This window comes from Monodon monoceros, unplaced genomic scaffold, assembly GCF_005190385.1.
Source record: "Monodon monoceros isolate NGI ecotype Baffin Bay Population unplaced genomic scaffold, NGI_Narwhal_1 Super_Scaffold_15, whole genome shotgun sequence".
In the NCBI taxonomy this organism is placed as follows: Eukaryota; Metazoa; Chordata; class Mammalia; order Artiodactyla; family Monodontidae; genus Monodon; species Monodon monoceros.
Window position 1 is genome coordinate 59,781,329 of NW_021703771.1, and position 24,267 is coordinate 59,805,595.

General features: G+C 38.8%; 1 long non-coding RNA gene and 1 other non-coding gene across 2 annotated transcripts in view; both read right to left on the reverse strand.

The window, feature by feature from the left end:
- Nucleotides 1-1,847: 1,847 nt before the first annotated feature.
- The window catches only part of LOC114896314, an 88,837-nt gene continuing 66,417 nt past the window's right edge, over nucleotides 1,848-24,267 (reverse strand). Inside the window, exons 3-4 of the long non-coding RNA XR_003793753.1 lie at nucleotides 15,457-15,534; nucleotides 1,848-1,972 (exon numbers count right to left, since the gene is read on the reverse strand). This is a non-coding gene — a long non-coding RNA (uncharacterized LOC114896314). The remainder of the gene's footprint in view (nucleotides 1,973-15,456; nucleotides 15,535-24,267) is intronic.
- Nucleotides 12,188-12,260, reverse strand: TRNAE-CUC. The gene has a single exon. It is a non-coding gene; the product is annotated as a tRNA-Glu (tRNA).

The following is a 24,267-nucleotide window of genomic DNA, read 5'->3' on the forward strand; positions in this document are numbered from 1 at the left end:
TTAGGGAAGTTTTCAACTATAATCTCTTCAAATATTTTCTCTGTCCTTTTTTTTTTCTCTTCATCTTCTGGGACCCTATAATTCGAATGTTGGTGCATTTAATGTTGTCCCAGAGGTCTCTGTGACTGTCCTCAATTCTTTTCATTCTTTTTTCTTTATTCTGCTCTGTTGTAGTTATTTCCACTATTTTATCTTCCAGACCACTTATTCGTTCTTCTGCCTCAGTTATTATGCTATTGATTCCTTCTGGAGAATTTTTAATTTCATTTATTGTGTTGTACGCCATTGTTTGTTTGCTCTTTAGTTCTTCTAGGCCCTTGCTAAATATTTCTTGTATTTTCTCCATTCTATTTCCAAGATTTTGGGTCATCTTTACTATCATTACTCTGAATTCTTTTTCAGGTAGACTGCCTATTTCCTCTCCATTTGTTTCGTCTCGTGGGTTTTTATCTTGCTCCTTCATCTGCTGTGTATTTCTCTGTCTTCTCATTTTGCTTAACTTACTGTGTTTGGGGTCTCCTTTTCTCAGGCTGCAGGTTCGTAGTTCCCATTGTTTTTGGTGTCTGCTCCCAGTGGGTAAGGTTGGTTCAGTAGGTTATGTGTGCTTCCTGGTGGAGGGGACTGGTGCCTGCATTCTGGTGGATGAGGCTGGATCTTGTATTTCTGGTGGGCAGGACCACATCCAGTGGTGTGTTTTGGGGTGTCTGTGAGCTTATTATGATTTTAGGCATCCTCTCTGCTAACGGGTGGGTTTGTGTTCCTGTCTTACTAGCTCTTTGGCATATGATGTCCAGTTCTGTAGCTTGCTGGTCATTGAGTGGAGCTGGGTCTTAGTGTTGAGATGGAGATCTCTGGGAGAGCTTTCACCATTTGATATTACGTGGGGCTGGGAGGTCTCTGGTGGACCAATGTCCTGAAGTCGGCTCTCCCATCTCAGAGGCTCAGGCCTGACACCTGGCCAGAGCACCAAGACCCTGTCAGCCACACGGCCAAGTACGTGGGGAGTTTTTTGCCTTTTGGGAAGTCTGAGGTCTTCCGCCAGTGTTCAGTAGGTGTTCTGTAGGAGTTGTTCCACATGTAGATGTAGTTTTGATGTATTTGTGGGCAGGAAGGTGATCTCTATGTATTACTCCTCTGTCCTTTTGAAGGCGCCCTGAAATACTTTTTAAATCTACTTTTAAATGAACTCCTCAGGTCTCAAAACTTTAAAAAAAAAACAATAAAAAAACCTTCTTAAGCCTTTTATGATGAAAGTTTTTTTGGTTTGTTTTCTTTTTTTCTGGCAATTGTTCAATTCTCAGGTTTAATGTTTTTCTTAAAAAGTAGTAAGATAACTGATTATGCCAGAGAGAAGCTCTTACTATGTAAACAGAACAACCAGCAATGCTGGCTCACTTCTTTGGAAATCAAACACAAGAGTTTTTAGACAGACATTTTAAAGCATTTGGTGATTTTCAATAAATAGTCTTTTAACTATTTATAAAAATTATCAACTTAGGGCTTCCCTGGTGGCGCAGTGGTTAAGAGTCCGCCTGCCGATGCAGGGGACACGGGTTTGTGTGCCGGTAAGGTAAGATCCCATATGCCGCGGAGCGGCTGGGCCCGTGAACCATGGCCGCTGAGCCTGCGCGTCCGGAGCCTGTGCTCCGCAACGGGAGAGGCTGCAACAGTGAGAGGCCCGCGTACCGGAAAAAAAAAAAAAAAAATTATCAACTTATTACACTTTATATTTCTTTCCAAAGAAAAGCATTCCGGCATTGAAATACATATGGTTTCTATGATTTAAATCTATTTTTTAGTTATAAATAGTAATTGGGGGACTGGAATAAAACAATCTAAATGCACATATCATTAGAAATTTTATTCCAGTTTGTGGAGTAATTTAAACCTCCTCAACTTCATCTACTTTTGTAGTGAAGTTACATTCAAGGAGCAAAACCGATTCATCTGAGTTTCATTTTCTATCTTCACCCTGAAAAAAATACACAAATAAATTACAATAGGATCAAAAGGCAGAAGTTAATGGATAGTTTTAAAACTTTGTTGAGGGCTTCCCTGGTGGCGCAGTGGTTGAGAGTCCGCCTGCCGAAGCGGGGGACACGGGTTCGTGCCCCGGTCCGGGGAGATCCCACATGCTGCAGAGCAGCTGGGCCCGTGAGCTATGGCCGTTGGGCCTGCGCGTCCAGAGCCTGTGCTCTGCAACGGGAGAGGCCACGACAGTGAGAGCCCCACATACCGAAACAAACAAACAAACAAACAAACAAACTTCGTTGATCTCTTGGGTCTACAAATTGGATAACAATTCTCTAAAATTTTGCCTCAGTCACAATTACGTGTACTTTAAAATCCTCTTAGGCTGACATTTAAATATATATTGACAACCAAAAGAAGATGTGCCTTCATTTGTTTCAAAAACTCTTGAAATATGCTTTTGTTTAATATGTCATTTTTACATGTTTACATTTTATACGATGATTTAAAAAAATAATTTTTAAACAACAAAAAAGAAAAAGCTCCTCCATCAGTAGTTTGAATTGGGGCTTTGAGTTGCAGAAGTAAACTGTGAATACAGCCCAAGTGCTCAAGTATCCGTTAATAGAGGATCTCCGTTTGTCTGCCAAAGCTGATTTTTAAAGAAACTGTGTTAAGAAATACAGCAAAAAGAAACGTGCAAGAGCTCCTTGCCAAACTGCTTGCAATGTGCATATTCTTGAGTGATTTTTAAAGTCTCAGCTTTTATTTAGCTGTATTTCCAACTGTTTAGTTAATCTTTATTGACTTGTGTATAATTCTCAGGAATAGGAATGTATTTGTGACTTGAGAGAAGCTTCCTGGTGTGCTAAAATGGCTTGTTTACTTTCCTTTGCTAATTCTCATGCCTAGTTAGGGATCTGGAGGTTTGGGAGGCCAAAAACAGTCACCTGGAATACTGTTCCCAGGGGAGTGGGTTACATCTTCTACATGCATGTCCTATTCGAATCCTAGAAAGAGCTGTTTTTGTTTTATTTGGGTTAGCACTGGTCAATTCTATTGTTTGTCACTAGATTTCAAAACCAAGAGCTCTGAAGACAGCCTGTAGGACAGGAAAAAAATGAGCCAGAGAAACCATGAGGTGCATGACACAAGTGCAGCTGTAAGTTAGGACACGGTGATGAGTTGAACACAGAGATAATAGGGTAAATGTGGTTTTCGATTGCACAGTGACAAAATATTCAAACTAAAACTATCTCAATTGGAATTATCAGTACCTACATTCTTGTCAAACAAAAGCAAAACCAACAGAAGAAAACAAAAATTTGTGCTGCATCCCCATCTCAGTAATGTCAAAAACCCAAGCCATATCATCTCCAATTTAACCCCACTAAATGTGAGCATCAGTCATCAAGTCTTGTTGATTATGCCTCAAAATGTCAAATGAATCCTCTTCTCACCATTTTCATTGTCACTGCCTTGCTTAAGGTTTTATCCCTTTTTCAGCCACATGTATCATGACAGTCTCTACATTTCAACTCATACTCTTGCTTCAACAGACTATGCACATGGACTAGAAACACTATGCTGCTCCTCCAGTTGAAGCTTAGTTACCTCTATTCATCCTTCAAGGCCCCCTGCACCCCATACTTGCAGAAGAATCAATCCCTCTCTTTTTAGCGTCTCCCTAGTAATATATTCATATTGATACCATAGTATTACCACGTGCATTAGACTTAGATGAAGATAATTTGTATTTCTCTCATTAGACAATGCTTTTTACTGAGAACAGGACTTATTCAATTTTCTGTATCCAAACCCCGTAACAGTGTCCAACATCTGATTAGTGGTCCATAATTTATCTTAGTTTAAATAACCAAGTGACCACAGAACAGCTGGTTAAACAACCAAGTATGAAAAGTAGCAACTTGAGGTAAATGTATTCACTGATAACTTATTTAGGATTTAGTTTGGTTTCAGTGCTTTTCACAATCTTTATCCATGTTTTACAATACTTGTGTAAGCTAGGGATCAAGGAAGAAAGTGACTTCGAGTGAAATCTTCATTCTTAGTAGGTGTGCTTGATAAAACATCAGAGCTCCTCCATCCTAAAAAGTGTGCAGTTCTGGGGCATCATGTTACCTTATGCCTTATGTTATCTCAGAATGCAAATGAGAGCTATTCCATGAAACAACTTCACTCAGCATTGAAGCAGCATCACAAAGAAAGCTGATGATAGAAAAAATTAATAGAATTCACTTCCTGTATGTTAAACCTGCTCTTATTTTACATTGAATTTATTTCCCTAAATAGAAGAGCTTCCCATATGCCATTTACATGTTTCATCAGAACAAGAAATACTGGCTGGCTAGAACTATAATGATATTTTCTTTTCCTCAACGTGATAGGAAATATTTAAGTACCTCTCTATGGATCCTTTTCTAAATACTGTACATAACAGGTTAAGAAACCACAAAAAATCTTTTAAATATTTATAGCATCTATAAATAGTAGCAATATTTAACATTTAATACTATTATAAATGTTATATGTATTTACTCAAACATTACTAAAGCCCTTTTAGTGAAGAATTAGTTTTAGCTGCACTTTACAGATGAGGAACATAAAGGTCAATAATTTGAAAGTGCTAGGAAGTGGCAGAGCCTGGAATCCAACCCAGCATGTGTGGATCCAGAGTCTATGCACTTAATCGCCATCTGAGCAGGGGGAGTGGAGAAATGCTACCAAGTAGTTCTGCCAAATTACATTATTCAGTAACAACATGTATACCTTTAAATGCTTTTGTTCTTTCCACTTTTAAACTGTCTGGTATATAAGTATATGTGTATACACATACATATATATGTTTTACTCTGAATTATCTAGAATCTTTTTCCTAGGATGGAGAAATATACAAAACATATCAATACATTTTGAAGAGGAAGGGAGTAAGAAGACACTTAAATATTCTAGAAGTCTTAGATATTACAAGTTTAGATATCATGAGATTAAAGAAAAATAACCACAATTTTAAAAACTGTCCTAGGAACAAAAGAGGTGGGAGTTCAGTACGCTAACATTATAATTCTCAGTCTCGGGGGAAATTGAGTTTTCATGAATGCTGTGAGCCCTTCTCCATTAGCAATGAATCCTGAGCATCCCCTGCCTTCTCTTATGCCCTCAAGTGAGAACTGAGTTATGACTGGTTGTCTTCGGAAGAAAATGGCTATTCCAGGACATGAGATGGGGCGGGGTGGAAGGGTGGCTAAGGAAAGGCCTGACATGTAGCTTGTAAATTGCAGCAGCTGTGGCCTGTTTTCACTAATATCTGACATGTTTCTTTGGCCACTCGCCAAATTGAGCTGTACCCAGCACTTCTCCCATCCTTCCTGTGCCTCCAGGATCCTTTGTAACTGCTACTTGAGACTTCAGTCCACTCCAAATCAATTCCCTCGGTTCCTTCCTCCCCTTAACGTGCAGGCATCCCACCCTAATTAATTAACCCAACACCAACTTCATCCAGGACCTTCCCACACTTTGCCCCTTCGTGCAGCCCAGAAACATCAGCACATTCCTTACTTCATCACTTGTCAACTCCCTTTCTGTTAAAGACCAGTGTCCCCTTTCCCTGACCTGGCCTCTGATTTGATCTCACTTTAAAGTATCCCACTTTAAGAGACAGTAACAAAGGCTGCCTTTTTCCTGTTTGGTTTGTTTATTCACGTTCACCCGACCTACTATAATTAAAGACCAAGAGACTTAGAAGAAGAGCTCAAGAAGATACTTTATGCATTTGATATGTGGATAAACTCCAATACTGGATTTGTAATGAAGCCTCACTTTGCCTAGTACTAAACGTGTGACCTTTTGTGAGCGCCTTAACCTCCTGTCACTCACTCAAATACTTATTGGGCACCCATTACTGTACTGGGTTCTGTTCTAAATGCTGGTGCTGCATTTTTTAAAAATAACAAAAATAAAAATACCTGTCCTTGGTGAAGCTTATATTTGAGAGAGGGGAGATGACCCCTCTCTAATGAGTTTTATAATATAAACAGACATTCAAGAAAAAATACAAAGAATAAGGGAAGACGAACAGAGAGTGTCAAGATTCGGGGTAGGAGGAAAAGTGGCAACTTGCAATGGAATAGTCAAGAATTACCTGATGTGGCATTTGACTACATCTAAGAAAGTTAGGGAGTGAGCCATGTGGATATCTGGGGAAAACGCATGCCCAACAGAGGAAAGGTCTGAGATAGTGCAAAGGCCCTGAGATAGGACAGCCTTGTCTGTGCAAAGTGCAAAGGCCCTGAGATAGGACAGCCTTGTCTGTGCAAAGTGCAAAGGCCCTGAGATAGGACGGCCTTGTCTGGAGTGTTGAAGGAGCAGCAGAGAGACAGCTATACCTGGTGGAGAGCCAGCAAGCAGTAGGAGGTGATGTCAGAGTAACAGGGGACTAGAACACGGAGGGCTGTGGATGTGATGATAAGGACTTTTGTTTTTATTTTGATTGAAATGGGAAGTCACGAAAGGGTATTGATTAGAAGAGTAACATGATTTGACTTACCTCTAAGAAAACCTCAACTAATTCCTCTATAAAATGGGAAAAATAATGTGTGGTTAAGAGCAGAGTGCCTGCTCAAATCCCAGTGCCACCACTTACTGGCAGTGTGACCTGTAAACTAATCATTTGCCCATTCTAAGCCTCAGCTGTCTTAGTTTAAGGTAGAATTGATAGTACTTCCTATTTTCTAAGGTTGTTATGAAAAATAAATTTAATAGTACATGTCGTCAAGGTGCTGAGCACAGGGCCAAGCACATGGAAAGACCCAGCACTTGCTACTATTCTCAGGCTGGTGAGGATCAGGTGAAGTGATGTGTGTGGAGTACTTGATACGTTGTCTGGCATAATAAGCACTTATCCGTCATCCTAGCATCATCAATTACTAAGTCATTGGCTGTTTTGAAATAACTCTGTATATTTTAAAATTTTATAATACCATCCTTAAAAAGAGAGTAGCAAAAGTTCACGGATAATTTTCAGATCCCTCAGAGGATTGATATAGCATTAATTGAGTGCTTCTGTGCAAACTACTCTTCTAGGCACTGGAAAGTCATATGTACTCAGGTGAAAAGAAATATATATAGATAGAGTTAGAGATAGATAGAAAGATACAGGTAGGTAGATAGATAATAAATGAAAGTAAGAAATGTGAGTTATCAACTCCCTGGTCACATACCGGATCTAGAACCTACTCTTGTCCATCGCAGAGATTCCTGCCTTTGGCTGCAGTTGGGGGTATTGGAGGCCTAGCGAGTCTTCACAGCCCTGCTTTATTATCCCAAAGTTATGGGGTTCACACCTCACTTCTTTCCTAGGACTTGGGCCACCTTAGTCTGAGGGAGTGTATCTGGTCTCCCTCTCCCTCGCCCACTACACACACACACACACACACACACACACACACACACAGCAAACACACATCCCCAAAGCAGAGGTCTCTTTGGACACTCAACTATATACCCTAATGTGGTTTTAACAGCCCGTCATGAGAAGAAACAAAGATCAAGGCAGAAGCGTGCAATAGGGTGAGTTCTGGTTCTTTCCTCCCCTTCATATATCACCTTCTCAATGGACAGACAAAATTTCATGTTTTTATTCTCATTTTATCTAGGGAAAAAAACCTCTTAAAATCAGGTGGGAAAATATCCTTGTCTTATTGCTGCTTTTTTCTAGTAAGCTGTTCTGCACAGGGCCAGGTAACGCTTTCAGAGGATTTAAGCACCTACTTACTTTGGTGCCCAGCTTAGCCGGTGCCCTGAGAGGCCTGTCTTTATCTGTTGAGGAATCCAGCCCTGATTCTGGAGAACCAAAGTTTGTGCTCTAGAATGCTCCCTTGCTGACTCTTCCCCCAGCAGTGATCAATTGCACTAAAAGCCAGTTATACTCCATCGCTTTATTTTAATGGGAACCATCAAACCATCAAACGAGGTAGATAAGAGCAGGGAGAAGTGACATTTAGACTTCTAAAAGACAGAGATGCATGATTAGAATAATAAATTGCAAAACGTCAAGAAATTGGGTGCTGTTTTTTAAATACAGCCTTAGAAAGGGCACAGTTAGGAATGTTAATTTCGGGGTAGTTCACTCCTAGATATATTCTATTTTGTTTATGCAAAGGCTTGACCTTGCCTGCAGGGACAAGTAGGGGTGGAGGATGACAACATATAAGGCAAGAGGCTCAGTCGTCTTGATCTTCACTTGAGAAGAAAATGTGACCTCTTTAGATCTCGGGTAAGGATCCCTGCAGTCCATTTTTCCTAATACACTCCCACCCTGGGAGTGAGGTGTGGTGTGGAGGGAGAGGGTAGCAATTTAAACTTGACAATTCACAGCTCCTCCTCGTCTGCAAGTTTAAGTCATCTCTTTTGCATAAACATCCAAGCGTTGCTTTTGCTTTGCCTCTTCCGGGCAAGGCGGGTCTCTTCTAGTTCTACCCCTCTCCTCGTCTCCTCCAGAGGGCGCCATTTCCACAGGGACCTCGCTGTGAGTTTCTGGGTTTGGGGTTTGTTTTGGGTGGGGAAGAAGCTGTCTTGCATCTGTGCCAGGCGCCTTTGTGCTGTCTCTGGTCCTTTGTTCCCTGGGCACCACGCGCGCATCCTCTGCCGAGTCGGGGCTGGATGGGAGTGCACGGTCCTCTCGCTCCCGCTGTGTTGAGACGCGGGGCGCTCCACGAGGGCGCCTCTCCCCGGCCGAACCCGCAACCCGCATCGCCCTCCCTCATCAGCTCTCTCCCGAGAGTTTAAGAGGCCCGGACCTGGAACTTCTTCTATTCCAGGAGAGAAGCTGGGACATAGGTGCCCCCAGTCCCTTGCACCTTTTTCCTCCTCCTGTTACCCTCCGAGGATGGAAGGGGCCGACTTTCCTTCCTTCCCGGTAGCTTCAGTCAGCCTCTTTCCTGGATCCAATAAGACGGGGAAGGAGCAGGGAGGGAAAACTTGGCTAGCTGATAAGGAAACATTAATTGGGAAATATGTCCAAAACATCACACTTGTTAGCATAATAGAGTACTGATGGCCTCTGTAATGAGGTCGCCGCTTATAGGTCTTATTCTGGCACTATGCTGGGAGCACCTTGAGAACAGGGCTGCTTCTATTCTATTTTTCAATCCTCAAAAGGTACAGCACATAGCCCAGTACTTGGCACAGAGTGGAATGATTGATAAATAATGATCTAGGTTGAGATTTGGGTGAAAGTTTTCATCTTTGTGTTCTGATTTTTGTTTGAGTTTAACCCTATAATTGAAAGTGCGGAAGACAAATATTTACGATTTTATTGAAAATCTCTATTTCATAACCCTATTCATATACCCAAAAATATTAAAGACCATGCTAGCGAAAGCATCTATTTCTTGTTTGTTATCAATAACATGGTGGAGCATTTTTGCTTTCTAAAAACTTTAAAACATTCCAGAGAAATCTGTCAAAGTAATTATTACAGTGTCCTAACATCCTTTTGGGTGCAGGCGGGGGGAGCTTAATACAGCAGAAATTCATTGTCTTAGAGTTCTAAAGGCTAGAAGTCTGAAATCAGCGTGTTGGCAGGGCCATGCTCTCTAGGAAGGGCTTAGGGAAGGAGTGTTTCTTGCCATTTAAAGCATTTGGTGATTGCCAGCCGACATTCCTCAGCTTCTGGCTTCATACCTCCAATCTCCACCTCCATCTTCACATGGCCGCCTTCCTTTTGTGTCTGCGTCCAAATTTCCTTAGTCTTATAGGGACATCAGTCAATGGATAAGGGCCCACTCTTCTCCAGTAGGGTGGACCTTATCTTAACTTGATTACACCTGCAAAGACCCTATTTTTGAATAAGGTCACATTCACAGATTCTAGATAGACATGGATTTGGGGTGGGGGGAACACCATTCAACCCAGTACACCAATTATGTTTGGGGATTTTAACATTCCAGTCTCAGTAATTGAGAGAATGAGTAGATGAAAATCAGTAAGGATGTTATCGACCAACTTGACCTAATTGACATAAATAGAACACTGTAACCAACAACGGCAGAACGCCCAGTCTTTTCAAGTGCACCTAAAACATTCAACAAAATGGGTCATATAAAAACCAAGTGACTAAAGAATAAAAATAAAAAAACAAGTGACTATCAATTCCAAAGGATTTAATTCATACACAGTGTTTTCTCATGAAAATGGAATTAAAATAGAAATCAATAACAAAAGACATATAAAACCCCCAAATACCTGAAAATAATGAACACACTCTAAATAACACATTTCTAAGTAATTTTGGAATTATACAACAGGCTTCTAAATTTTTTCTGTGTCCAAAGAGGGAATTACAAGGAAAGTTAGAAATATTTTGAACTGAATGTTACTGAAGACATAAGGAATCTAACATCCAATTTTTACAGACTTACATAGAAAATGGGCATCTTGTCAACATTTGAAATCAAAAACTGTTAAAGGGATGAGGGTAAGAAGGTATTACCCAATTGCAGTTAGATAAATTACCTTTATATCACTTGTTTTCAGCATACTCTTTTATTTCATTAAAATATTGATTTTTAAAAGTTAGCATCACTACCTGTGTCTTATGGAATTAAACAACCCTTTAGACAGAAACAACCAAGATTTCCAAGCTTTCAACTACTTGGGGAGTTAACTTCATAATTACTTAAAGGAATTAAAAAAAAAATTTGACTATGTACATCCTAGCACATATGTGCATACATACATAGTCTATGTTGTGTGTAAAATATAACATATCAATTTGTTGCAAGGGTTTCTAACCTGTGATCTCCAAGCCCAAAGTCATGATGAGCCTCACTGAATATTCAGATTTTGCAAGTATATGTGCATTTCTCTAGAGAGGGTTCTACAACTTTCATTAGATTCTTAACAAAATCTATGGACCCAAAACTTTAAAAACCAGTTTTTAGAGATTAAAGCGTATTTCAATGCTATTCTTTACTCTCCATATTCTCTTCCCTCTAGTGACCTATTGCAGTCTTGGTCTGTTATTGACATTTTGGATGTCCAAGTAGTGAACAATGCAAAACAGGGAGAATAATCCTTTTAATGCAAAGAATGACCAGATGTGATAACATAACACAGCCCTGTTTGAGATTCTTGACTTGTTTAAAAATTTAAGTAGCATTACATCTCTTTACAGAGCTGGCTTAGAATAAGTATGGAAACTGCTCTTATGTGGTCTATGAGGCCAAAAAATAAATGCAACTCTGCACATTTTTTATTTGAAAGCATTCACAAATGACATGCAAGGCATAAACGTTGGCCAAAAGCCACAGCTAAGCATTGTGTTAAAAAATACTATTTTGTTTTTCAGCCAAAAACTATTTAGGAATCAGTTCTTCATTTCCTAATTATTAAATTAGGAATAAAATCAGGAAAAAAATATATCTAAAGGGATGTGCTTTAAGTATTGCCTTTCCATTTAATAGCCATGAAAACTTTTTAAAATCCAAACAAAATTGATCAACGGCCTATGTAAACAGTCATGTAGGACTGAGGAGGACTCTCCTATTTAGACTAACAAGAAAACTGTGCCAGAGGTAGTTTGGTGAGATGTTGGGAAATAAAATTAATGAAATAGATGTGTACTAGGAGAAATGATTCTACACATGTGTTTGAATGCTTCTGCTTAGATTAATGTTTTCCTGCAAATAAAACTGGTTATCATCTAGTTCAGGTCAAATAATGTAGCTATGAAGATGAATCTACAATAAGCAAGGTATTTGGTCATTCAGAGCCAAGAGATGAGAGCTATTCTAGAAAAATATTAAATGAGCAAAAACACTTTGCAATCTCTAACTACAGCATATATAACTACAGCAAATCTCTAACTACAGCACATAAAGGTTTAACCTATGTGACAACAGATACTGAAACCTCAAAACAAATCCAAATTTTCAATGCCCTCAAGGTATGTGTCATTATTATAGAGCATGAAAGAAACACATACCTTACTTGACATCCTATTTAAATATATATGACTCTCCTCTATCTCTGAGTAAAATGTTTTTGTCGCTCACCCTTAATTATGATGCTAATGTCAACCTTAGAATCCACTTCCATCTTGGAAAGGTTTAGTAAGATGTACACAAGTAGGTATCTCCATGTAACAAATTTTTTTTTTTTTTTTGGCCACGCTGTGAGGCTTGTGGGATTTTAGTTCCCCAACCAGGGATTGAACCTGGGCTCTCTGCAGTGAGAGTGTGGAATCCTAACCACTAGACCACTGGGGAATTCCCACTAACAAATGTTAATAATTTGCTTGCAGAAGGATAGTCTGGAAATGACATCACAACTAAAACATCCTCTTTGAATCCAAAGGTCAAGATTTAACAAATGCATTTTTCCCACTATGTGCTTTGCTTCAGGGTGCCATCAGAGATGTAGTTAAAATTAAGAACTGTATAAATGAATATACGTGGAAGAATTATGAGTCCAGGACAAAAGACACTTAGAAGGCAGAGTCATCTTCTCCTGCTGTCTAAAATTGGTTTCAGGAAAATCCAATGGACAGTGTCATTGCCTCTGATGCTTTCTCTTCCCCACCATCCAAGTGTCATAGAGATAATAAACCCATATTCTCAAGCCATGTTTCCTAACTTAGTCTGACTCTTAAGTACTTCAAGCTGTGAGTTAGGTCCATTTGCTTTTTTTCATTTCCCATTTGGTGATTCCCAAATAACACAGGAGTACAAGCAGGAAATCTAAGGCATCCTGAGAACTGGTGTTTGGCAAACCTAATTATTATCAGGAAGGAATCACTTTCTCACAGTTTTATATTACTTTTGACTAATGTATCGAAGTTGCAAACTCAAAGGCCTGTAGGGCCAGGTGGTCCATAGGAAGTCAGCTGAGAACAAAAGTGTGTGGCCCTCATAAGATGGGCAATTGCTCTTCCAACTCACCTGTCACCTATGGAAAGAACTCTTAAGTTGGCCTTTTCAAGGTTATTTTCAAGACAGCCTAGATATCTGAATTTTTATGTGAATACTCCTGATTGCTAAATGCACTTACTAATTCCAAATTTCTTAACTATTGTTAAGAAATAGTGAAGACCTGCAGACCTGATATGGCAGCCAATATTTCATGAGTCTGTGACCTCTGGAAAAAGACTTCCTGAAACCAGCATTGGCTATGTGGCCATGTGAACTGGAAAGTGACCACATCTGTAGGATGGATGAGAAGGCTGCCCTAGCAGCAGCCACTGGGGTCCCCTTCAAGGTGTGAATTCATTGATTCTGGGTCATAATCATCCTCCCCACATCCAGTACCAGCTCTCAGACAAGGGTGTGGCTTCTGACTTAACCACTGAACGAAGGATCAGGTGTACCACCATCTGTCAAGACCCAGTGAGACTAGCTTTCTGGATCAATTCCACTATACTGATTTTTTTTTTAATTTAATGTAAAATATATTTTTGTACTTCTGAGTACAAAATCAATTAAAGTTCACTCTAGAAAAGTTAGTAAATACAGGTAAACAAAGGGAAATCTCTTTAAAACATTCATATTCCCACTAAGTACCTTGATATAGATCTTTTTAAGTCTCTAAATGTATATCTTTTTTAGAAAAATGACAGCAAATCAAGTGCACTTTTTTGTAGTGCATATATATGTATCCAAGAAATACTGATTTTTTAAAGGAGTATAAATGCAATTCTTATAAGATTAATTTCAATTCACTTTATTTAACATAAGCACAAATATGTCCATTTGTCAAGAGTATAGTGTTGAGGATCAAAAAAAAAAAAACCCAAAATAAGAAACAAAATGCAAAGCAACCCTCCCCCGCAAAAAGAGCTTTCCTCAAATCACCCACTAATTTAATAAAAGAATTCTCCAAATGTTAAGAAATCTAGGATTATTACTCTGTAATGATAAAGCCTTATAAATCTAAAGTGAAAATAGATCAAAATACATTCATTATATCATGAGGAATATTATTTTGGTATAAGAACAAAATCTTGGAAAATATAAGGTGTTAATAGTTTAAATAATGAATCTAGAGACAATGGGAGGGAAAGACAGGAGAGTCACTGCAATTAACTCTGAAAATTCCATACTGTAGTGCAGATGTAATTAGGATAAGAAAAAACAAATACAATTCATATATAGTAATATATAATAAATGTATTTATGAATTATATATTAATAGAGTCAAGTGTATGTTAATAATATATTAGTAAAATGCCAAGTATTTTTAACTCTCTTCTTTACTAAATCTCTTGCTAATTAAAACTAAGGTAAATTTTTTTTATTAATTTGGAATTCAGCAGTGGTAAAATTTCTGTTCGCCTTTTCCAAGAGGAGGCTAATTAGTGAAATAAATGACCAGCAGATTAATTGATAGCTGAGAAATGAAAAATCAACATTTTGTAAGGTTGTTTCTGTGTTGAGTATCCCTCCATTATTTGGCCTTCTCTTGAGAAAAACTGACTATGTTACAAGAGCACATAGCCAAGAATGAATGAGTTAAAAGCAAACAAGGAAAAAAAAAAACAACCTCATATAATACAGCCAGACAGAGAAATGCTTTTTTAAGAATAGAATTTTCTCCCTGTCAGCAGCTCCAAATACTAATACAGTCTTGATTTCCAAAAAAAACTTTCCTTCTTAGATCTGTTTTAAATAAAATCTGATCACTCTAACAGCAAAACTTTGCAGAAAAATATATATTAGTGGAATTGATATATCCAATAGTCTGACAGTTCCCTCTCAGTCACGTGCACCCCAGTATTGGGTTCCACTGTCCTAACAAAAAAGACCCACAAAAAATCTATTAAAGATGCTGTATCACTAATCTTATACTAATATTCAGAAATTATTAGGCCCATCTAAGCTGATATAGCTTTCCATATTTTCATTTGCTTCACATATACAACCCACTGATAAATTTCTTTCCTGCTAAGCATTCTGTTCCCCATTTCTGAGATTACATAAATCAATTTTATGAAATCATCTTGCAATACAGATGCTCCCTTTTCTCAACCCCACATATTCTCATAAAAATTTAACAGGAAAATTTTAAAACATCTCGTCAACATTGTTTTTACAAAGCAACCGTTAGTTATAAACAATCTTTTAGGTCTCAAGGAGATTTAAGATACTTCAAAGACTTGGTCTAAACCCCCTAAATCCAGGTTGCTCTTATGTATTTTCTAAAACATGGTATGTTAAGTTTAATGCTTAAAAATTTTTAAGTGTTTTGTTATGCACTGGAAAATTTTAAACTGATCTCATTCTAAGAAACAGACATTTCTGGAATTTCCATTTTCACTAGTTCTCTCTTCAAAAGATAAAGTAACGTGCCTCTGTTCACTGTTTTTATATAAACGTCTTTGAACTTATTTAAAGAAATCATACATCTCATCTGCCCAAGGTAATGTATATTAAAATATTTCGATTCATGTTAAAAAAAGAAATTACTCACCACTTAGTTCTTGCAGATGGCCTTCTTGGTTACTCTTCTTATCAGGAAAGAGGCTGATCTGTTTTCTTTTCGTATATCCTATGGGTCAGTGGCAAGAAAAAACAAATAAAGGCCATCTTGATAATTATTAGAAGTTTCTGCAAATATTAACCACAAGAGTCATGCTAATCTGAATTGCTCAGTTAATATTCAGTGGTACATAGTTCAATTTTTGAAATTCTGACTTAAATGACTTATAAAAGCATGCACAATGGTGAGTATTTATTTCAAATTAATAGTCATGGTGTATGTTTTTCCCCCTAAGCTTTAGGTGATAATGTAGACCACGTTTACCCTGGCAGGTTTGGGTTATTTGAAATTCTTTTTTAAAAAATCACAGTTTTAAAGGGCATTATTTTTTATTTCACAACAAAGTGGATCTAATAAATAAATTCCTCAGCTTTCCAGTGTTCTTTGCACTGGTAAGAAGGAACTATAAGCAACAATAATTTATTATGTCTTGTTTTAGTACATATTTTGAAATTTTTACAACTAAGAGGAACACAGTTCTTTAAAGGTTTGTTTCCTCTAAAATAAAACAACATGTATCTCTTATCACTGACTGGACATATTCCCCTTAGTTTCAAAATTAGAGAATAAAAGACACAAATGTTTGTCTATTTGTTCTAATGCCAACTCTGTTTACCCTTGCAAAGTAATGGAAGCTTTAGAGGATTTATTTTCATGCCTATTTTGCCCAGTGAGATGTGTAGTCTTCCCACCATATGTGAATACACAGGAAGTGATAAGTGCTCAACCAGGCACTGAAAGGTCACCGATAAAAAAGCTAATCTTATTGTAAGATTAATTCAGAATCAAAACATGGCTGTAGTTATCATTTGCTTTGCGTTTTCCGCATTTTCAAAATTTTCCAAAGTGAATAAAATGCAGCTATTTTAAAAAAAGAAGAAATTTTGAATCATGGTTTCCCAAAAACTTGTGGCAGATTAAACACCATCAGTTTCCTGGCCCAGCTCTTGAACATATGGAGACAGTAATAAAAACAAAAGGTACGATATCTCCCTCCCCTCAGAGGAAAAAAAATTAAGTGGTACTCAGCTGACATTCTGTAACGATTGCTGCTAAAAGAACACCATATTTATAGTGAAAACTGAGTTTATTCTCTCTCCCATCATAAAATTAATACCTTAATAAATTTCTTTTTTTTTAATTTTATAATCCTGAACAAGAAACTTCCTTTTGAGCACTTGTACACCTTGTATTGTTAGTTACTAGAGCGTAGCAAGTTCAAGATCTTTTATTTCTTCTCCTTCCCCTCCTCCTCCCACCTCCTCTTCCTTCTTCTCCTCCACCACACGTGCGTGTGCACGTGCAAACACACACACACACACACACACACACACACACACCAAGCACAGAGTTTTATGTCTGGCCACACGGCAATTATTTAAGCAATATTTGACACCTACTGGATAGTCATGATGTTAGTTAGGCAATGACATGCTACCATAGAAGATTCAACTAATGAAGTTAGAAAAAGGATACTTTTTATAGTTTATAAACACTCAGAGCCCAGGTTCCTACAGCGGGAAAATCAGTGTTTACTCCGGTTGCTTTGTCATTTTCTCTATATTTTCTTCAAGATCCAGTCCCCATCCATCAATAGAGTATCTTTAAAAGGCTTATATAAGCATTTTGAAATTCCCAATGAGATACATGCTAATTTTCCAATTTCTCATTCTCTTGCTGACCTATACAGTATAGTAGCCAAGCTTTTTAACTATCCAGATAATAATAGTAACTAACATAGTGCAAGAAGAGAGAGAGAGAGAGAGAGAGAGAGAGAGATGATAAGTATCCTTAGAATAAAACGCAAATTACTTAACTAGATTGCCAAAGACCATGCTAACTATCTCCTTCCCTCTTATATAGACAACAGATGCCTATATTTTACCCTGTATTCACTACATCATTCATTCTTTTATTTATTCACTTATCTTTGTGTCTTTTAAGTTTAATTGGAAGCCAGTAGAGAGTCTATACAATGGTTTTAGAGAGTGATTTGTATGGTACTAATATCAATATATCTATAATAAGATTAATTACTGTATCCTGTTCTGAAGACAACTTGTCAGGAGGCCACCTGTCCTGCAATAAGTAAATACCATGGAGTTATAAATCTCTGTATACTTAAGAAGATAAACATATAAAGCTACAAGAAAGACTAAGTTTGTGCATATCCACGAAAGGAAGTCAGGTCTCATTTCTTTTCTTGCAAAGAAGATTATCGGAGAATCATTCTGTAATGAAGATTCCTAGGCCTGGGATACCCAGGCTCATCAAATTAACATTTTTCATTGCACTGAATCACCTTCCTACACTATTTAGTACCCAAACATGTTTTGTCCTGGGCAGTACACTTGGAAACAAACTTTCCAAAGCTCAGGGGGATGTTGACTGTGCAGGACCTCTTTTGAAATGCTAGAGCAGGAAAAGGGAGTCAAAAGTTTTGACCAATTAGAAGTTAATGGAATGGAGTGTCTTCATCTGAACTTCATACCCCAGGAGTTCATGCTGCCACGTCTAAAACCCCATTCTCAGGCCACTAATCTCACCCAATTCCAAAGCCACTTCTTGCCTATACATATTTTTAAAAAGAGACCTTAAAATAAAGGATATAGCTTGTGTCTGGATTTAAAACATAAATGCGTTTAATCAAAATGACACAGGAGAGAAAGGGAATTGGAAAGCACCAAAGTCCTGTTGAATCTCATTGCATTGCATTAACTCTAAACCTCACATAGCTCAGGAAAGCCTGTGTTTTAGGTTATAAAAGAGTTAATGACATTTTGGGGAGAATTATGATTTTAACCCTACTGCCACTGCTGAGTCTCAATAACTAGAATCTACCTCTTTAAAAGCCTTCTTGCAAATTGAATAAGATCTACTTTATTTCCTTTGAAACCTCATATACATTGAGATTTTTGCAAAAGTGTTGCAGATGCTACCAAAGGGGATTTTCTTTTTCAGAGTTATCTACAATGATTAACTATTATTAACTACATAGTAACAACCACCAGCTCTATACTGTAACTGACTCTACACAATGTAAACCTTAATTCAGTTGGAATTAGGTTAGTTACATGGTTTCTTAACAGAATCAACTGAATTTCAAAGCTCGTAAACTGTTGTGTGTTACAAATTTGGTTCCATGAAATGTTTGGTTCCAAAAAGGTTTCAGGTATTCCAGCAGGTGCTACGTGGATCTATGTAATAAACCTATGTAATAAATAATATCCTAAAACAAAAAGATTTTAATACTCATGTTTGGATGTTATAATTAAACATATTATGCAAGTTAGTCTCTCGCAACTGAGGCCACAATCAAAGAGTGGCCCAGTCTTGAGCAGTACTTTAACTATTTTAGTGGGAAGAATGTAAACCCTTAGTTACATAAAAAGCAAATAGAAGAAACTCATCCGCATCAACCATATCAGCACTGTGTTGAGAGGCAATCAATAAATATCTGTTGGAGACACTTTTTTACAGAGAACATGTACAAGTGCTAACTGCTGTCCATTCAATCTAATATCATGCCATCTGTTCTTCTTGGAGTTCTACTTTGCAAACAATGAATATTTTAAAATACACGTTGGAGCGAGATTCATCACAGTTGCAAGGCAGAACACCATAAGTATTCTACCCAGCCCCTTAAAAATGCAAATGAGCCTGCTGTCATAGAAATCAAGTGCTCACTGATAAAACCAAACCAAAAAAGGCTAAAGAGGCTCTGTTTACCCAGTGGAAGAAGAAAACTAAAGTGTAAAATGAATATTCTGTGGGAATATGAGAATTACAGTAGTAAGTAAGCAAGCATACAAGACTTTAGGGTTAGCACAATCAATGACAACAAAATCAACTAAATTGCACCAGATGGAAAATCCATAAGCAAATATAGCTAGATCCTAATACTTGCATATAGTTTCATTTGGATAACTTTATTAATTTGACTATCTGAAAACAAAAAACAATTTTTTTCTGTTTTCCAGTGCCCTTTTTTCTACCTGGTTCAAATGAATAGACAAATTAAATAACTCTTTACTCCTACAGTGCTTCTTAGAGATAAATTGTATGAATATGTCATGGAAAACAATTCACAATCTGGTAAATGGGCAGTAAAAAATGGGGTTAGATTTCTATCTCTTTCAAGATAGAAAGCAAATTTCCATCTATCTATCACAGGAACATACAGATCAAGCAGTGCTTGACACTATATACAATCAAAGCAGAGTGGGGCACAAAAACTTATACACAGGGCTTCCCTGGTGGCGCAGCGGTTAAGAATCTGCCTGCCAATTCAGGGGACACGGGTTCGAGCTCTGGTCCAGGAAGATCCCACATGCCGCAGAGCAACTAAGCCCGTGCACCACAACTACTGAGCCTGCGCTCCAGAGCCCGCAAGCCACAACTCCTGAAGCCCGGGCGCCTGGAGCCCATGCTCTGCAAAAGAGAAGCCACCGCAATGAGAAGCCAGCGCACCGCAATGAAGAGTAGCCCCCGCTCACTGCAACTAGGGAAAGCCCGCGCACAGCAGCGAAGACCCAACGTAGCCAAAAATACATTGAAAAAATAAATAATAATAAAATTTTAAAAAATCTTATACACAAGTGTCCATAGCAGCATTATTCACCATAGTCAAAAAATGTAAACTCTAATGCTCATTAACTGATAAATGGATAAGTAAAATGTAGTATATCCATTCAGTGGCATATTATTCAACCATAAAAGGGGATGAAGTACTGATACATGCTACAATGTGGATGAATTTCAAAAACATTATGCTAAGTGAAAGAATCTAGTCACAAAAGACCACATATCATATGATTCCATTTATATGGAATGTCCAGAATAGGCAAATCCGTAAAGAAAAGTAGCTTAGTGACTGCCTAGAGCTGGGGTGAGAAGGAGGGAATGGAAGTGACTGCTAATTGTTGGGGGTTTGTCTGTAGTGAGGAGGGGAATATTTTGAATTAGACTGTAGTAATGTTTGCACAATCCTGTGACTATACTGAAAAACCTTGAATGGTACACTTTGTGCTGTATGGTATGTGAACTATATCTCAATAAAGTTGTTTTTTTTTTTTAAGCAGATGGGAGGTTTGGGTAATTATCTGGGCTTAGATTTGTTATTTGGAGGCACAATCGTCTACTTGCTTTTCTAAACAAATTCTATCAAATTCACTAGAAAATTACTGTCAACTCTATTTTTTTGAAAAGATAATTATTGTATTTCAAAACTATTTTAAGGAGTTTTTTAAATCTCCCTTCTTAAAAAAATCTGAGAAAGTTATAAAGTATGACAGACTTTAAAAAAATAGTGTCAAGGGCTTCCCTGGTGGCGCAGTGGTTGAGAGTCCGCCTGCTGATGCAGGGGACGCGTGTTCGTGCCCCGGTCCGGGAAGATCCCACATGCCGCGGAGCGGCTGGGCCCGTGAGCCATGGCCGCTGAGCCTGCGCGTCTGCAGCCTGTGCTCCGCAATGGGAGAGGCCACAACAGCGAGAGGCCCGCGTACAGAAAAAAAAAAAAAAAAAAAAAAATTGTGTCAAAAGATAAAAATCACAAGTGATACAATGATCAAACTGGCATTATTTTTTTTGTCTTAATCTTTTATTCATTCCTTTTTTGTTGTCATTTTCCTGTTCTACTAGGAGAATAATTTGCTTCAACTTAACCCAAATGAGGCTTTGTTCTCATATTTGTCAGCGTTAACCTGAAGCTAATCATTTACCTTGACTGGTGTCCAAAAATGACTTATTTTCAGGATAAGTTAATAATATCTGAAATAACACTGTTATGCTCTGTCACCCACCGACATACTCTGGAGTGAGAAAAGAAAATTCAGTTGGTTAACTGACCTTGCACAGTTTAATTGTCAAATAAATTCCATAATGGACAACTCAAAAATCTAATTTGGTAAAATCCTGAGAAACTCCCTCCTACTCCTTGTCCCTCCCTCAGGCTCTCTAAAAGGTTCAAGAAACAGCAATTATAACATTGACGTCTAGCTCTAGTTTGTGGAGTATTTCATATGTCTGCCTTGGTATTTGTAAAATTAACCTAGCTTTTCTAGAACCTAGAAGATGTTGTCCTTATATTACAAATTTCATACACTGATATATTCTGCCATTTCTTTTTGGCAGAGACACAAACTGGAAAACCTTGTAAATGAGAAATACCTCAAGTAACAAAAATCGTATGTCACTTTTGGCTCCATGAAAAACTCCAAATCTCTGAAATATGGCAGATCTTTTCCCACAGGAAGATCTTAATGAACTCCCAGTGTAGATCTGTACCTTATCTTTGACCACTGTTTAAACTCCGTCTCTGACTAACAAATCAGGCGAGATCTCCAAAAATGATTTATGAAACGGGAAAATCTCTGCTCAACAGCATTCCAGAAGTTCATGACCATGGGAGTGATGCCACAGTAGAAAGTAAACTATGAAGCGTCACAGATCTTGACTGAAAATTGCACCCCACGACAGCTGAGCTAATCTCAAGGTGTTTTAGGTGACAGGGAAATTGAAGTGAGGGCCTTTGGACAGGCTTTCCTCTTTAGCTATCAACCAAAATGAGTTCTGTGAACATTTACTGAAGACCTGAAGCTCTGCTCAGTAGCACAGAGTCAGGGCCAAGCAGAAAACAAATCCAGACAAAGATCTTTGAAAGACAACAATTTTCAGATGAATTTTCAAATAAAATTACCTAAAAGTATCTGCTATTTCTCCAACAAACTTAAATGTTTAGAAATATAAACACAGCACATAGTTTTCCAGTGTTTTATAAAGCTCAAGAGCTTTACATAATAATCATGGGCATGACAAATGACTCATAAAGAGTAAAATTTGAAAAATAAATGAGATATTAGGTAGAACTGAAAAGCAAAATGTTATAACAGTCACAAAACATTATCGGACTATTAGGTTTTGCTTTTGTGAAAAGAAATGATATAATAATCATTTTATTTGTTCAAATAAAACACACCTGATGCTCTTACAAATGTTTAGGAAAAGAAAGTCTGTCTTTCAACCTCCTGGTGGTAAACATTCATAAAACATAGATATCTTCATCAATGATTCACCTTATACATGAAATGTAAATAATATCTGGGAATAAATCCATTGTAAAATTATGTTGCCTAAATCTTTCTAGTTTAACACCAAAATAAAATGAGTGAGATTTTCTGCTTTCCCCAGCATTTTTTTTTTTTCCAGTAAGGGTTTTGGAAGCAAATGGAATAGTTCACTTTTACTTTACATATTTTGAAGCTTTAAGACTCGCTGGATCCCTTTATAACAGCTACCTGTGGACCAATCCTGGGCCTCATGTTCATTTCACAGATGCCAAGAATCTAGGGCTGCACAAAGCAGAGTCCCGGAGACAACGTGTTAAATAGCAATCATCGGGTCTATTAAAGTGGTTCCAAATTGTCCAGCCCTGCACTCAGGATTCACAATAATTCCCGGTGTTGGCGCTGGCTAAACGACAAGTTGATGGGGCAGAAGGTGGGGAGGAAAATGACCCCGGAAGCAGAGTGTTGGTTTTACACCCGCTGAGTATCTGTTACAAGTGAATTTCCTCTGGCGCCAGCAGGTACTTTGAGCAGGCATCCAGTGGGATCCCAGAGGAAAAAGGATGGAAGTGGGGGAGATGGAGCTGTAAGTTTGGGGATCAAAGCTTTAAAAATCTCGGAGGAAACCGGTAAAGATCCTGATTGACTGGCCCAAAAGCTTCAAACGAGATGCGGAAGATATTTCGAATTTCTGAGGCTTAGAGCAGCAGCGGAAGAGGTAGAAAGGTGGGGAGTAAAGAAGATCCCAGAGGAGAGATCTTCAAACCAGGCCAGGGGGATAAAATTCCAGACAAGTCCACAGGAGGATGAGAGGCTTCACCCTCGCTTTTCACCCCGGGGACCCCAAAGGGCAACTCCAGCCAGCAGATCATGCCAGCGCGCTGGGGCTGGGCTGCCACCGCTCTCATTGGTCCCAAGTCGCGGGAGAGGAGGCTGCGGCTCCCGGGCGGGCCAGGGGCGCTGAGGTGTGCGCAGTGGCCGCGGCCAGTCTTCCCTGGAGGTCTGGGAGGCAGAGCCTTTAAAGCCCAGCTGCCCGCTTGAAGCGCTCAGGAAAAGTGACTGCGATTTATTTGGATTAGTCACTATACAGGTCTGGGGGAGACAGCTATTTATCCCATGCGGGTCCTTGACAAATTGACTGGGCAGTGCTAGAGAGGACAATCCCTCTGACCCCGGGCGGTGCTGGGGCGGAAAGCGGGATCCTCCCACCTGCTCCCTACCCAGAGCTGCGCGCACCTCCGCGGAGATGCGCATCTCCACCTGCGGATGTGCCGCGGCCAGCTACCCGCCCCAGCCCGCCCGGATACCCTCTCCCGGTTGGAGGGGTTTGGGCTGCAGCCGTCAGGCCCTTTCAAGGGAGATTTCCGCTCCCTCTGCGGCGGAACCTTCTCCCCAGGTTCCGGGAAGGTCACCAAAGCTGAGATCTGCCCTGCAGGTGACCCAGTTCTAAGCCCACACTGGAGGGCCCACTTTGGTAAAAATTGTTTGGTCTGGCAGCATCCGGGTCATATATCAGAGAGGTCGTTTGGGGTTTTTAGAGCGCTGACAAACGATTTGAACCCGAAATTTAATTCCACCTAATATGGAATGCAACCTAATGTACTCACTGGTCCCTAATTGAAGATAACTTAGACCCTGGTGTCGCCGATTCTGCAGTCGATCCGCTCCAAAAGCCTAC